Raw genomic sequence first — 14,438 nt, 5'->3', positions numbered from 1 at the left:
ACCAGCCCAGCCCGCTCATGCTGCAAGCCACGAACCAGGGGAGTGGTTCCTGCTTTCATCACTCCTTTAAAAGCCCCAGACCCATCTTGGGGTGCAGCAGAAGGCCCAAGGGTAGGATGCTTGGGCCGACCGCTGGTTCTCGTGTCCTCACATCCTCCTGCTGCGTCCCCAGGTGCCCCGTCTAGTGCAGGAGCCTCGGGGATACTCATCGGGAAAGCTTGTGGAGGTCTACCAGCTCTGCTCACGGCTCCTTCCCGGAGCCCCGGGCCGGCCATCCACATGGCCCTGTCCATCTCCTTCAGTGTGGCTTGGGGGCTCCCACTAATATAGCTTCTATTAAACAGACACATTATATTCCTTCTCTTTGACCAAGGTTATTTTTCAAACGCTAAGCGCAAATAACTATCCAAGAAACACTTTGCAGAAACGGCATTGTTTGAAGACTGTACGAACCAAATCTATTAGAGAAGCTTCTACAAAGAGCAGGAAATGCGGGGGTGGGGGAAGTGGGGGCTGTGTTCTCTACAGCAAGGCCCGTGCACCGTGGGGTGGGTGGGGTGGCTGCTGCTGGGCCCGCCCTGCCAGAGCGCTGGGACAGGCTTTCCAGACACGGTCCTTCAGCTCCAAACCGTCACGCCCTTGGATGGAGCGGCTCTGACCCCAGAGGTAAGAAGGAGGAAATGTTTTCCTGGTTCTGAGACCCGGCTGGAGTCAGGGGTGGACTCTGGCTCAGGGCCTCCCCTCGGGGAACCTGGTGTCTGACCTAGCATCTGACGATGGTGCCCGCACAGGCCATTCAACGTCTTGAAACCTACAGCCTCTGCTGAGCGAAAGCTCTGTTTCTGGAGTTTTGCCCCAGGACTCATGAGGTTCCTGGCAGCACAGGCCACGAAGCCCTATGACCACCAAGCCACCTCTCGCAGGACCTTCTGAGCCACAGGCTTCGCACCCCTTGCCCCGTTCGCCTCACAGCCACCCGGCGAGGCGAGCACCCTCACGATGCCCATTTTCCAGGGGAGAAAACTGAGCTCACAGCTGCCACTCCCGGACCATCAGTGAGCAGGGTGTGTGTGTGTGTGTGTGTGTGTGTGCGCAAAGCCTGAGCTTATACCCAGCATGGGTGCCCCCGCGCTTCACCCCGTGGCTGCACCCTGCACCCCAGCCCCCACCCAGGGAGGGAGTCAGGGCCTTGTGTCTGTATGTGTCCTTGACATAAACGGGATGATGCCGCGTGTGCGCTTTGGCATCTGGCTTCTTCCATCCACCGTTAAGTTTGAGAGATTCACTGCGATGCTAAGGACGGTTGTGACCATTTGCCCATCGTGTGATTGTGCCGCTGATAGACGCTCAATTGTTTCCAGTTCTTGGCTATTACCAACAGCGTTAGTAAGAGTACTTAAACTTTGGGGCACCTGGGTAGCTCAGTCCTTAAGCGTCTGCCTTCGGCTCAGGTCATGATCTCAGGGTCCTGGGATCGAGCCCCGCATCGGGCTCCCTGCTTGGCGGGAAGCCTGCTTCTCCCTCTCCCACTCCCTCTGCTTGTTTTCCTGCTCTCGCTGTGTCTCTCTCTGTCAAATAAATAAATAAATCTTTAAAAAAAAAAAGAATACTTAAACTTTCAAGGTTGTAGATAAAATGGTCGATGTGCACAATCACATCCTCTGTGAAAAACCCTTTCCAAACCTTCTACTTTTTATTTCTTCTCTTTCCCCCCCTAATTTTAAAAGCCTTCAGCATTAAAAATAATGTTTTCTGTAGGTTTTTGGTACACACTCCCCTTATCAGATTAAGGAAATCCCTTTCTATTCTGACCTAGTTAAATTTTTTACAAGATCATAAATAGGTATTTTGAATTTCATCAAATGTGTTTTCTCTGTCTATTGAAATAACCATATTGTTCTGTTCTTTAATATGCTAATGTAGTGAATGATAATTACAGATTTTCTGAAGTTAAGCCTTATATTCCTGGAATAAACCCAGACTAGTCATGGTGTGCTATCTTTTTTCACAAAGCACAGAATTCATTTTGCTATTTATGAAGGATTATTGCCTTTATGTTCATGAATGAGGCTATGATTTTTCTTCACTGTATTTTTCGAATTTTAGTATTAAAGGCATAGTGGACTCAGAATAAATTGGTAGAGTGTTATTTTTCCTTTTTCCCAAATGATTTCATAAGATTAGACCAACATGTTCCAAGAACGTTTGGTAGAACTTACCTAAAATCGTCTGTGCCTGGTGATTCTTTGGAAAATCAGGCAATTGATTCACACATTTTAAGGATTTTGAGCTATTTGGACTTTCTATTTCTTCTCCAGTTGGTTATTTTATGTTTTATTTTTATTTTTTTAAAAGATTTTATTTGTGAGAGAAAGAGAGAGAGCACAAGAGGGGGAGCAGCAGAGGCAGAGGGAGAAGCAGATTCCCCACTGAGCAGGGAGCCCTACTGGGGATTCGATCCCAAGACCCCGGGATCATGACCTGAGCCAAAGGCAGACGCCTAACCGACTGAGCCACCCAGGCGTCCCTCAAGTTGGTGATTTTAAAGGAATGTGTTCATTTCTTCTAAGTTCGTGCATCTTTCTGTGTTCTTGGGCATACAGTTTCTCCACAGTACACTTCTGTCTTTTTCATCTCTGCTAGAGCCTCATTATACCCTCCTTTTTATTTTTAGCATTATTTGTGCATCTCTTTCTTTCTTGGACAATTTTGCTAGAAGCTTGCGTAGTTTCACGTTTTCCAAGACCTCATTTAGAACTGTTTGGGGAGGCAGCAGGCACTCTCTGTGAATCGCAGACCCAACGCTAGGAGACCCACCTCACAGGTGATCCGGGTTTACTACCCAACCGCGGGAAGGAAGGTTTCCTCCTGCCCCAGCGACAGCCCAGCCAATGAGAGACGGTCACAGCCCAGCCAATGAGAGACAGTCACAGCCCAGCCAATGAGAAGCCACTACACTTCCAGCTCCCAGTTTCCTCCAGTGGACTTTCAGTTTACAACAGCCCCTCCTTTCCTCTATGCAAGAGCCTCTTCTGATTTGTTCTGCTGTCTTGCCTATGGTTTTGCATTGCTTGCTTGTTGGGGTTTGCAATTCTCTGCTATTTCTGAATAAATCCATTTTTTTTGCTGGTAAAATAACTGGCAGTTTTTATTTTTAAAGTTAATGATGCCATAAGCCTTGGAATATGGTACTTTCATGATTGTCTAGTTCTAACATTTAAAAACTTCTGAGGGTGGGGGCTGCTGGGTGGCTCAGCCGGTTAAGCGTCTGGCTCTTGGTTTTGGATCAGGTCATGAGCTGCTGGTTGTGAGATCGAGTCCCCTTGTCCTCCCTGCCCCCCTTGTTGGGCTTGGTGCTCAACAGGGAGTCTGCTTCTCCTCTCCCTCTGCTCCTCCCCTTGCTTGAGCACTCTCTTAAGTAAATACATCTTAAAAATGTGTTTCTCTCTTTTTTTTATCTACAAAGTTTTTAAAAGTGGGTTTAAAAATTCTAAGAATATAGTTTTGAGTTCTAATTTAATTGCGCTGTCGTTAGAGAGCTTAGTCCGTATGATGATGGACCCTTTATTTGGTATTCCATGGTCGACTTTTGTAAATATCCTTTTGTTATATCGAATCTACATATTTCCAATAAACCAAACTTGCTGATCCTATTTTTAAAACTCTACTAGTTTTTTGTCCCATCAAATGAAAGAGGTACCTTGAACATCTTCTGCTCTGATGATGAGTTTAATTTCCCTGTGTGTTCTATTAGTTTTGCTTTACAGACATATGTAAGTTCTTATATTTGTTCTATCTTCCAGATGAACTGAACACTTTGTTATATAGAGACTCTCTCTGTCTATATGATGCTTTTGTCTGCTAAGATCTCCTTTTCCAACAGCAGAAAGCTTTCTTCTGGTCAATATTTTCTTCACATATCTTTTGCTTCCAACATTTCCCTGTCCTTATGTTTGAACGTGTCCCTTGTGAGTAGCGCACAGCTGAACTTTTAAAACATCTACTGTGACAATGTTGGTCCAGAATGTGGTGAGTTTAGTCCTTTTTCACTCGTCATGATGACTGATGTGTCATCCTACTGTCTTCCTACTGTGTTGTAGCTTTTTGCTTTCTACTTATACCATTTTTCCTCTGCTTCTGGACTACTAAAACTTCACATTTTTATTTGTGTTCTTATTCCATTTTTTTCCTCCTAATTGCTTAACAATTATGCTGTATTCTATTTCTATTCTTTCTTGGGGAAGCTTGAAATTTTGTCCTACAAACTGCTGAACTCTATCATTAGTGCCTCAACCTTCCCACAAACCACATAACCACTTCTTCCCTCAGCCTTTGAACAGTTGGCCGGCAGTATTTTAATTCTTTCCTTTTAAGCATTTTTATTTCCATAAGTTAGTCATGGGAATTAGATGTTAGCATTATTTGTCACAGACAATGTTAATGTTTGCCCACTTTTACTTTTTTGCATCTCAGACCTTTCTTCCAGCATCATTTTTCTTCTTCCTGGAGTGCATCTTTCAAAAGCTCTGTTGGCTTAGGTCTGTCGGTAGTAAACTCTGTTTCTGTTTCTCTGAAAATGTCTTATCTCATTTTTGCTGGGTGAACAATTCTAGGGTGACTGTGATTTTTCTCTTGGCATTCAGGAGATATTATTCCACTGTCTCAACTTCCTGTTGAGAAAATTGCATAAGTCTGTTATTCCTTTGAAGGTGATGTATTATTTTTTAACGCTTTTAAAATCTATGGCTTGTCTTTGGGTTTGGCATGTCATTTTCAATGTGTTGAGGTTTGGATTTACTTTTTCTTCATCTTTTTGGTAACTGTCGTCCTTCCTATGTCCTTGCACTCATGTCCTTCACGAGTTCTAGAAAAGTACCTTTAAATCTGCCCACTCCCCCATTGTCTCTCTCCTCTTTGGACTGTGATTTGATATTGGAACTTCTCACTCTATCTTCCTTGTCTTTTAACCTCTCTTTTGCACTTTACAGCTTTTTCTTGGTGCTGCTTTCTGGGAAATTGCTACAGATCTGTCTTCAATTTCACTGATCCTCTTTTCATTTGTGTCTAATATGCTACTTATCTCACCTTCCGAGTTATTTTTTTAATAGCAAAAACTATATTTTTCATTTCTAAAACTTCTATGTCTTTTTCAAATCTTCCTAGTCATATTTGCTCTTCCTTTCTGCTTGCTCATTTCAGGATTCCATTGCTTGCTTTTAAAAATTTCATATGTGGCTATTCTCTATTCTGGTTCTGAGAATTCCAGTATTTCACATCTGTATGGGGCCTAATCTGTCTTATTCCTGCTGATTATCACTCACTAGGATTTGTATCCATGAGTGATGGTCTTTGTGAGCTCGTGCTGGGCTGGTCTTGATCTGTGGAAACCTCGGCAGTTTGAAGTGAGCACACTCCAGCGTGGGTTTCGTTTGCTTCTGCCAGGAGCTGGGCACACTGCTGAGATGGACCAAGGTCGTTGCCTTCCAGTTCCTGGTCTAAACTGGGAATCTCAGAGTTGGCTTCTCTTTTTGACATGCTGTTATTTGGAATGTTTTCAGAGCCACTCTGCTCAGGTCTCTGTGTATGTGCGTTTGAGTGTGTCTGGGTCTCCGTGAGGGTTTCCCTTACTTCTGTAACCCCAGCAATGCAAAGACATTGTCTTTTATGAAGCATATAGCTGTTCTGAAGCTGTGGGAAGTAGAAGTGGGAGCCTGCTTTTGCATTAATAGAGGGGGAGGGGGTACGGGAATTCAGGGAAAGGTGGGAATATTTCATTGCCATTAAAGTGAGCCTAACTGTGGGCGCCTGGGTGGCTCAGTTGGTTAAGCGACTGCCTTCAGCTCAGGTCATGATCCTGGAGTCCCGGGATCAAGTCCCGCATTGGGCTCCCTGCTCAGCAGGGAGTCTGCTTCTCCCTCTGACCCTCCCCCCTCTCATGCTCTCTTTATCTCATTCTCTCTCTCAAATAAATAAATAAAATCTTTATATATAAATAAATAAATAAATAAATAAATAAATAAAATAAAGTGAGCCTAACTAAATGCTGGTTATTGCACACAGCATGTACTTTCCCAAATCTCATCTTGTCGTTGTTCTCTAGCTACCTCATGTGTTGAAGCTTATTTCCTGAGTGCCAAGAGCTCAGCGTCCTTTCTTCTATTGAGCAGCTCAAGAACAGGCTTGCCCTCTCCGCTAACCCCCATCCCATAACCGCCCCGAGAGGCTCAATGCGCAGGCTGGACCAAGTATGATGCTTCGTGCTACAGTGCTGGCGTGGACACAGAGATGGGTCCATGGGGAGGACTTGGGACCTACTTGGTCCAGTCCAAGTCTTCCCTGGCGCTTCCCATATTGGAGGCAGAGAGGTCTCTCCTCTTGGATTGCAGATAGGAAACACATAAGCCTGAGGCTGTAGATGGCCATCTCCCATGGCATGTGGAGAGAGCGATTAGTAGTCTTGGCCAACATATGGTTCTTAGCTGAGCCTAAGGAAGATATTTACAAAGATTATAAAGCAGTGGGTAGCTTCTGCCAGTGCAGATTCAGCCCGCTGCAGGACTCCCCGGCTGTGCCATGACTGCGACCTTGACCTTCTGTCCCTTGTCATCTTGAAGGCCGTGAAAGGGTCATGGCTTGGAGCCATCACCATGGTCCACCAGCACAAGTGATAACTAGGCTAATGGAGAAAGTAAGATTCAGGACCTTCTGAAGGAGTCCCTCCTCCCTTTTCAAGAATTAGCTCACCTCTGCTTAACCTCAAAAATGTAGGCTTGCCAGTAAATCTGACCACCTAGTTCCTTTGAGTTAAAATATCTGCAACATCAAAGTGAAACAATGGCCCCCTTTGAAGCACAGAAAACTCGACTGGAAATAGAACTGTTCTGGTTTCAAGTGCTGTGAGAAAGGGAATTGGGTCTCCCTGTAACTAGACATGGAACTGGAAAACACCCAGAGTTTTCTGGGTTTTGAAGAAGGCAAAATCAACTGGCAAATGTTTGGTGTCTCAAAAAATAATTTTTACAAAGCCCATCATTGACTCTTGAGTATCCGGGACATACAGAAAGGAGAAGAATACAGTTCCAGATCATCTCGGTGACCTTCTGAGCACAGGAGGGGTTAATGCTGGGAACACTCACCTGAGTCAGCATTTCCCGCCCCTCCCCCCATGCACAATCGCTATAGGATCAGGATGGAGGGAGAGCATTAATGAAAGCTGGTCCAATGTGGTATTAATTCAATTACACAGCCAGTGGAGAAACACTTAGATCCCCTAAGTGTTTCCTTAGCCAAAGGAAATTTCTTCAAAACGCCTGATGTTTTTCAGTTCAAATGTGACTAAATCATTGTCAGTCTTTAAATTCTGCAGTAAAAGACACAGGTGTGCTATGATTTGACAGGAGTTAGATTACTTTGCCATTCATTCCTCCAAAATTCTGAGCATACTTGCAAATCAGATTTTTTTTTTAATTTTATTATGTTATGTTAGTCACCATACCGTACATCATTAGTTTTTGATGTGGTGTTCCATGATTCATTGTTTGCGTGTAACACCCAGTGCTCCATGCAGTACGTGCCCTCCTTAATACCCATCACTGGGCTAACCAATCACCCCTCCCCCTCCCCTCTAGAACCCTCAGTTTGTTTCTCGGAGTCCATAGTCTCTCATGGTTTGTCTCCCCCTCTGATTTCCCCCCCTTCATTTTTCCCTTCCTTCTCCTAATGTCCTCCATGCTATTCCTTATGTTCCACAAATAAGTGAAACCATATGCAAATCAGATTTTTTTAAAATGAAAATTTGGGTCCAGCATGAGACTCAAGAAAATATTACATAATAAAGGTGAACACGGCATTCATATTGTATGTTAGCCACTCTTCTGCATTCCTTACACGTGTTAAACCGTTTAATTGTCACACCGTATGGATTATATACTCTACTTCCTTTATACAGATAAAGACACTGATGCATGGATGGGTGATGACCTTGTCCAAGATCACACATCAGTGAAGTGACGCAGCGTGGGTTTGCACATGGGCAGTCTGGTTTCAGAGCCTGTGTCCTCCCCCCATCACTGAGAGGCCATGTGATGCTTGCAAACAGCAGGTGAGCCACAAAGAACTGGGTGCAAATTCAGCACTGCCACCCACAGCAGGAGCCACTCAGAGATCCTGCTCATCCTCACTACGCCTCGGGTCCTCATCTGTGAAATACTGTAGGACTTATGCCACAGAAGTTATAAAATTAAAGAAGATAATTGAATTTAAAAGTCTAATGTGCATCTGGTGCCTGGCTCAAAGTAAGCATTCAATAAGATTTTGCTACTAGAGGGGTGCCTGGGTGGCTCAGTCGTTAAGCGTCTGCCTTCGGCTCAGGTCGTGATCCCAGGGTCCTGGGATCGAGTCCCACGTTGGGCTCCCTGCTCCGCGGGAAGCCTGCTTCTCCCTCTCTCACTCCCCCTGCTTGTGTTTCCTCTCTTGCTGTGTCTCTACCTCTCTCTGTCAAATAAATAAATAAAATCTTTAAAAAAAAAGAAGATTTGGCTACTAGAAGATAGGATGTTTTGATCCCACAGTTTTGATCTGATAGGTGCAGATCTTCCTTGACTTACAATAAGATTACGTCCCGACAAACCATCACCAGCTGAAAATACTGTAAGTCAAAGATGCGTGTAACACGCCTAACCTACCAAACGTCCTAGGTTCGCCTCACCTACCTTAAACGTGCTCGGAACACTTAGGTTGGCCTACCGTTGGGCAAAATCATCTAATACAAAGCCTATTTGATAATAAATGTTGAATTTAATGTTCAAATATGTTGTGTAATTCATTGAATATAGCGTACTGGAAGTGAAGACAGAATGGTCGTCGGTGAATCGGTTGCTGAGCCTCGTGATCGTGTGACTCACGTTTGCTGCGCAGCATCTTGGGGGGATCGTACTGCCCACCGCTAACCCAGGCAAAGATCAAAATTCAAGATTCGAAGTATGGTTTCTACTGAATGCGTTTCACTTTCTCACCATCGTAGATCGGAAAACTCCTGTCGAACCATGGTAAGCCGAGAGCCACCGTTTGTAGACACCGTGGAAGTCAGAATACCAGCTAGTACGTTTTCACTGAGAGAACTTTCCAACCCAAACTCCTTTAAGCCAATTCAATTCTGTGGTCAGTTTTCTAAATGGTACGGTCATTACTTCCACATTTTTGTATTTTGTTTTCAGTTTTAAGACATTCTTTGCATTGAGATTAATTGCATTTATTTTTCGGTGTGTTTTTGACGATACCAAGTGTGACCAATGAGAGCCTCTGCTATGTGAGCTTTCTCTTGTGGGAATTATTTCCGCCAGGTTCCATCTCTGCAAATTCTACAGATCTAAGCATCCTAAAGAAAATCTGGTTCTATCATTTAATTTTAGTCGATAACAACTGTTTCTATTTGCAGTGTGAGCCACTGTTGAGTTTACCTTGTGTTAAAATTTTCTACCAAATCTTGTTATCTTGGGGTCAATTTTTGAAGTTCTCATTGTCCCCAACGAAAATGCTATTTTTTCCAGCAATAAACAATGTGAGTTTTATTTTGCTTTGAGGAACCTTTTGATCATTGTAGTTTCATGTTCAGTTTTAAGAATGCATACAGAGAGATCCTGGGTCCCTTTACCCAGGGTTTCCTGACAATGACGTCTCGTAAACTATGGTATAATGTTCCCTCTCACCCCCGCCCCCCAAGTCACTGACACCGAGCAGGTCCAGATGCAGCACATTTTCATCACAGAAGGGCCCCTCGGGCTGCCTTCGGGGATGCACGCACTGTGCTCTGTCTGGACCCTGACAGCTCTATTCTGCCCTCCCCGTCTGCAGTCCTGTCCTTTCCATCACGTTCTAGAAGTGCAGTCACACACTTCCTATGTAACCTTCCCTCAGCGCAATTCTCTGGAGATTCATCCGAGTTGTTGTGTGTGTCCATAGTCAGTTCCTTTCCACTGCTGAGTGGTCTCTGTGGTGGGGAGGTTTGTTTATACTCTGAGACATCAAAGGACATCCGGGTTAACCCAGTTTGGAGCCAGTGTGAACAAAGCTGTGAGGAACATCCAGGAATAGGTCTCCGTATGAACGTAAGTCTTCATTTCTTCGGGATAGATGCCAGGAGTGCCAACACCGAGTCATGTAGTAGTTACATCTCTAGTGTTGAAGAAACTGCCAAACTGGTTTCCAGAGAGGCTGGTCCACTACAATCCCGCACAGCCTCTGAGGGATCTGGTTTCTCCGCATTTCATGGGGTCCCTATCTCTTACATTAAACCCCTCTGATAGGTGAACAGTGATATCCCATTGTGGTTTCAATTTGCGTTTTCTCATTCTGTAACTCGTCATTTCATTCTTAACAGACTCCTTCTCACGACAAAGCTTTCAATTCTGATGAGGCCCAAGTTATGTTTTTCTTTTATGGATGGTGTTTTTGGTGTCGAGGCTAGTAACTCTGCTTAACCTTAGATCCTGAAGATTTTCTCCTATGTTTCTCCCTAAAACATTTTACAGTATTACAATTTACATTTAGGTCTATGATCCATTCTGAAGTAATTTTTGTATAAGATGTGACCCTTGGGCTGCAGGTCTTCTCTGTCCTCTCTGTCTCTGTCTTTGTCTGTCTATCTCTCCCTCTCTGTCTCTCTGACTGTGGATACCCACTTGTTCCAGAAATGTTATGTTGAATTGGCTGTCTTCCTCCACTGAATCACTTTTGCACCTGTGTCAAAAATCATAATTAGACGTATTTGTGTGGGGCTGTTTCCGGTGTCCCTACTCTGTTCTACCGCGGTATGCATCTATCCCTTCATCTGTATCATGCGGTCCTGATTCTGGCAGCTATGTCCCAAGCCGTGAAGTTGTAGACCGATTCCTCTCACGGCATTTCCCTGTTTTGAAATTGTTTTAGCTCTTATGTGCACATTTGAGACTAGCCTTGTCCATATCTACAAACAAGCCTACCTGGATTTTGGAGGGAACAGCAATACAGTTGTCCGTGAGCTTGGGGAGAATTGACATTTTTATTCCATTGAGTCTTCTGGTCCATGGACAGTATGGCCCCCTGTTTATGTCAGTCTTCTTTGATGTCTTTCATCCACATTTTGTGGTTTTCAGCAGACAAGTCTTACACATGTCTTGTTAGATTTACATCTAAGTACTTTTTTAGGCAACTGTGAATGGTATCGTATTTTTTTTTATTTCAGTGACCATGTGTTCACTGATAGTATATAGAAAGACATTGATTTTTGTATGTTGATCTTCTATTCTGTGACCTTGTTGAACCCAATTATGAGAAGATTTGTGCCCGTTCCTCAGGGTTTTCACACAGATCCCATGTCATCTGCAGACGGGTAGCGTTATCTCTTCCGTTCTAATCTTACCTCTGATTTCCTCCCCCCACCCCCAGCCCAAGGTCAAGAGCTGTGAGAATAGACATCCTTCCTTGCTCCTGATCCTGGGACACAGCATTCTTCTCTCACTATTGGGTGTAACGCTTGCTGTATATTTTTTGTAGATGCTCTTTACTGAGTGGAGGAGGTTCCTTTTATTTTTCTGAAAGAATTACTCATGAATGGGTGTTGAATTTTGTCAAGTGCTTTTTCCGTATCTGTTGATATGTTCTTGTGATTTTCTTCTTCAGCCTGTTAATATGTGAGTTATTGGTATGGTGACTGATTTTTAAAGAATGAATCAGCCTTGAATTCTTGGAATAAATCCCACGTTGTTGTGGTGTATGATTCTTTTTATATATTGTTGAATGTGATTTGCTAATGTTTTGTTAGGGACTTTTATGTCTACATTCATAAGGGACATCAGTGTGTGGTCTTTGGTTTGCTTCGTTCTGTTCTTGTCTGGTTGGGTATCATGGTCCCACTAGCTTCTGGACGCAAACTGGGAAGGGGTCCTTCCTCTTTTATTGTCTGGATGAGGCTGTGCAGAATTGGTGTCAGTTCTCTAAGTGTTTGTGAAATTCTTTTGGTTTTTTTTAAGATTTTATTTAATTAATTAATTTCAGAAAGACAGAGAGTGGGGCGGGGATAGGGCATAAGGAGAGGGGCAAGCAGACTCTGCACTGAGCACAGAGCTCGTCCGGGCTCGACCCCATGACCCCGAGACCATGACCTAAGCCAAAACCAAGAGTCAGATGCTCACCTCACTGAGCCACTTGCGGGCCCCAAGTATTGGTGAAATTCTTGAGTGAAATCATCTGGGCCTGGAAATTTTGGGGGAGGGTTTTTAAATTATGAATTTAATTTCATTTGCAGTATGGACTGTTTAAGTGATCTATTTTGTATTGGGTGAGTTGTGGTAGTTTGTGTTTTTGGAGGACTTGGTCCATTTGTCTAAGTTCTCAAATTTACGTGTGTGCAGTTGTCCCCTGTTATGTTCCAACGTCTTTAGGGTCCATAGAGATATCGAGGTTTTATTTATGATGTTGGAGACTGTGTCCTCTCGTGTTTCTTTTTTGTTTGTCCATTTCATCCAACTTTTCAAAGAACTCAGTCTTTGTTTTTGTTTTTAGTTTAATTGATTTCTGCTCTTTTGTTATTTTATTCTTGCTTTGGGTGTACTTTGCTTTTTTCTAGGTTCTTGAGGTGGGAGCTTAGATGACTAATTTGAGATTTTCTCTTATATTAAAATATAGCCACTATTTTGCAAATACTTTCTCCTAGTCTGGGGCTTGTTTTCTCATTCTTTTGATCAATATTTTTTTCTTTTTGGGGCACCTGGGTGGCTCAGTGGGTTAAGCGTCTGCCTTCGCCTCAGGCCATGATCCCAGGGTCCTGGGATAGAGCCCTGAATGAGGCTCCCTGCTCAGTGGGGAGTCTGCTTCTCCCTCTGCCTCTGCCCCTCCCCCTGCTCTTGCTCTCTCTCTCTCAAATAAATAAATTAAATCTTTAAAAAAAAGAATTTTTTTCTTTTCTTCAGTTTTACAAATTTGACTATGATGTGTCTTTATGCATTTCTAGGGGTTTGCCCTTTTTGTGGGGTTCACGCAATGTCTGGAATATGTAAGGTTAGTTCGTTTACCAAGTTTGTCAATTTTTCCGCTGTTATTTCCTCAAGTACCTCTTCAGCCCTGCCGGCTTTCTCCTCCCTTCCCACTCTGAAAGCTAGATCTTTTGTTGTAGGCCCACAGGTCCACAAGGCTTTTTTTTTTTTCCCCTTCAGCAAATTTTCTGTTTCTCAGATTGGGTGATTTTTGTTGTTCCTTTCTGCTGTGGAGCCCATCCACTGGGCTTTTTATTTTTGTTACTGTGTTTTCCAGTTGTAAACTTTCCATTTGGTGATTTTACTTTTTATTTCTTTGCTGAGACTTTCTATTTGCCAAGACTTAGGTGTTTTTTTTGTTTCATTTGTTTCAAGTGTGTTCATAATTGCTTACGGAAGCATTTTTATTGTGTCTGCTGTAGAATCTTTAGTATTTCTCCCACTTGTCATCCTCATGTTGTCTTTTTCATTCAATTTGAGATATTCTTGGTTCTTGGTATGACGAGTGATTTTCAACTGAAACCTGGTCATTTTGAGTTTCCTAAGACTAGACCTTATTTAAACCTTCTGTTTTATCTGGTTTCCTCTCACTGTTCCAGAAGGAGTGAGGTTGAGACCTCGTTACTGCCTGGTGGAGGGAGAAGTCCAGTTTCCCACCCAGGCTCCATTGTCACCTGAAGTGTATGTGGGGTTCCTCATCACTGCTGAGTGGAGGTGGGAGTACTCACTCCCCTTGGGCCTCATGGATACTCCCTGGCTGCTGGATGGTGATGAAACTTCTCACTGTCCACTAGCCTTTTTTGACACCACCTGGCAGGAAGAGGGGCACCCTGTTACTGCATGGTGGTGGTGATGGTTGTGGTCGTGGGTGTTCATGGTGATTGGGGGTGGGGGTGGTAGTGGGTGGAGTTGGTGATAGGTAGGGGTGGTGACTGCGGTGTTGGGGGAGTGGGACGTTATGGTGGTAGGTGGTCATGGTGGTGGTGGTGGTGGTGATGGTGGTGGTCGTGGTGGTGGGTGGTCATGGTGATCATCGGCATGGTGATGGGTGGGGGTGGTGATTGTGGTGGTGGGGGAGTCGGGGGTGGTCATGGTGGGGGTGGATGGTGATGATTGTGGTGGGTGGTCATGGTGGTAGTGGGTGGAGTTGGTGGTTGTGATGGGTAGTGGTGGTTCTTGGTGGTGGGTGGTCATGGTGGTGGTGGACATGGGGATGGGTGGTGGTAGTGGGTGGAGTTGGTGGTGGGTGCTCGTGGTGGTGGTGGGCATGGGGGTGGGTGGCAATGGTTGTGCAGGGTGGTGGTTGTGGTGGTGGGTGGTCATGATGGTGGTGGGCATGGGGATGGGTAGTGGTAGTGGATGGAGTTGGTGGTGGGTGGTCATGGTGGTGGGCATGGGGTTGGGTGGTGGTGGTAGGTGGTCATGGTA

At 44.3% G+C, this 14,438-nt stretch overlaps 1 long non-coding RNA gene across 2 annotated transcripts; it reads left to right on the top strand.

Annotated features, from left to right (window-relative positions):
* Window positions 1-582: 582 nt before the first annotated feature.
* On the top strand, window positions 583-9,492 carry LOC118527346 (uncharacterized). Of its 2 annotated transcripts, none has more exons than XR_004913069.2 (3): window positions 583-666; window positions 7,949-8,101; window positions 8,835-9,492. It is a non-coding gene; the product is annotated as an uncharacterized LOC118527346 (long non-coding RNA). The 2 variants fall into 2 exon arrangements; XR_013449470.1 differs by having other exon boundaries at window positions 7,949-8,294.
* Window positions 9,493-14,438: the final 4,946 nt, after the last annotated feature.

Source organism: Halichoerus grypus, chromosome 7, assembly GCF_964656455.1.
Source record: "Halichoerus grypus chromosome 7, mHalGry1.hap1.1, whole genome shotgun sequence".
NCBI lineage: Eukaryota > Metazoa > Chordata > Mammalia > Carnivora > Phocidae > Halichoerus > Halichoerus grypus.
Note: the sequence above shows the minus strand (reverse complement) of the source record. Positions and strands in the feature narration are given on the sequence as shown.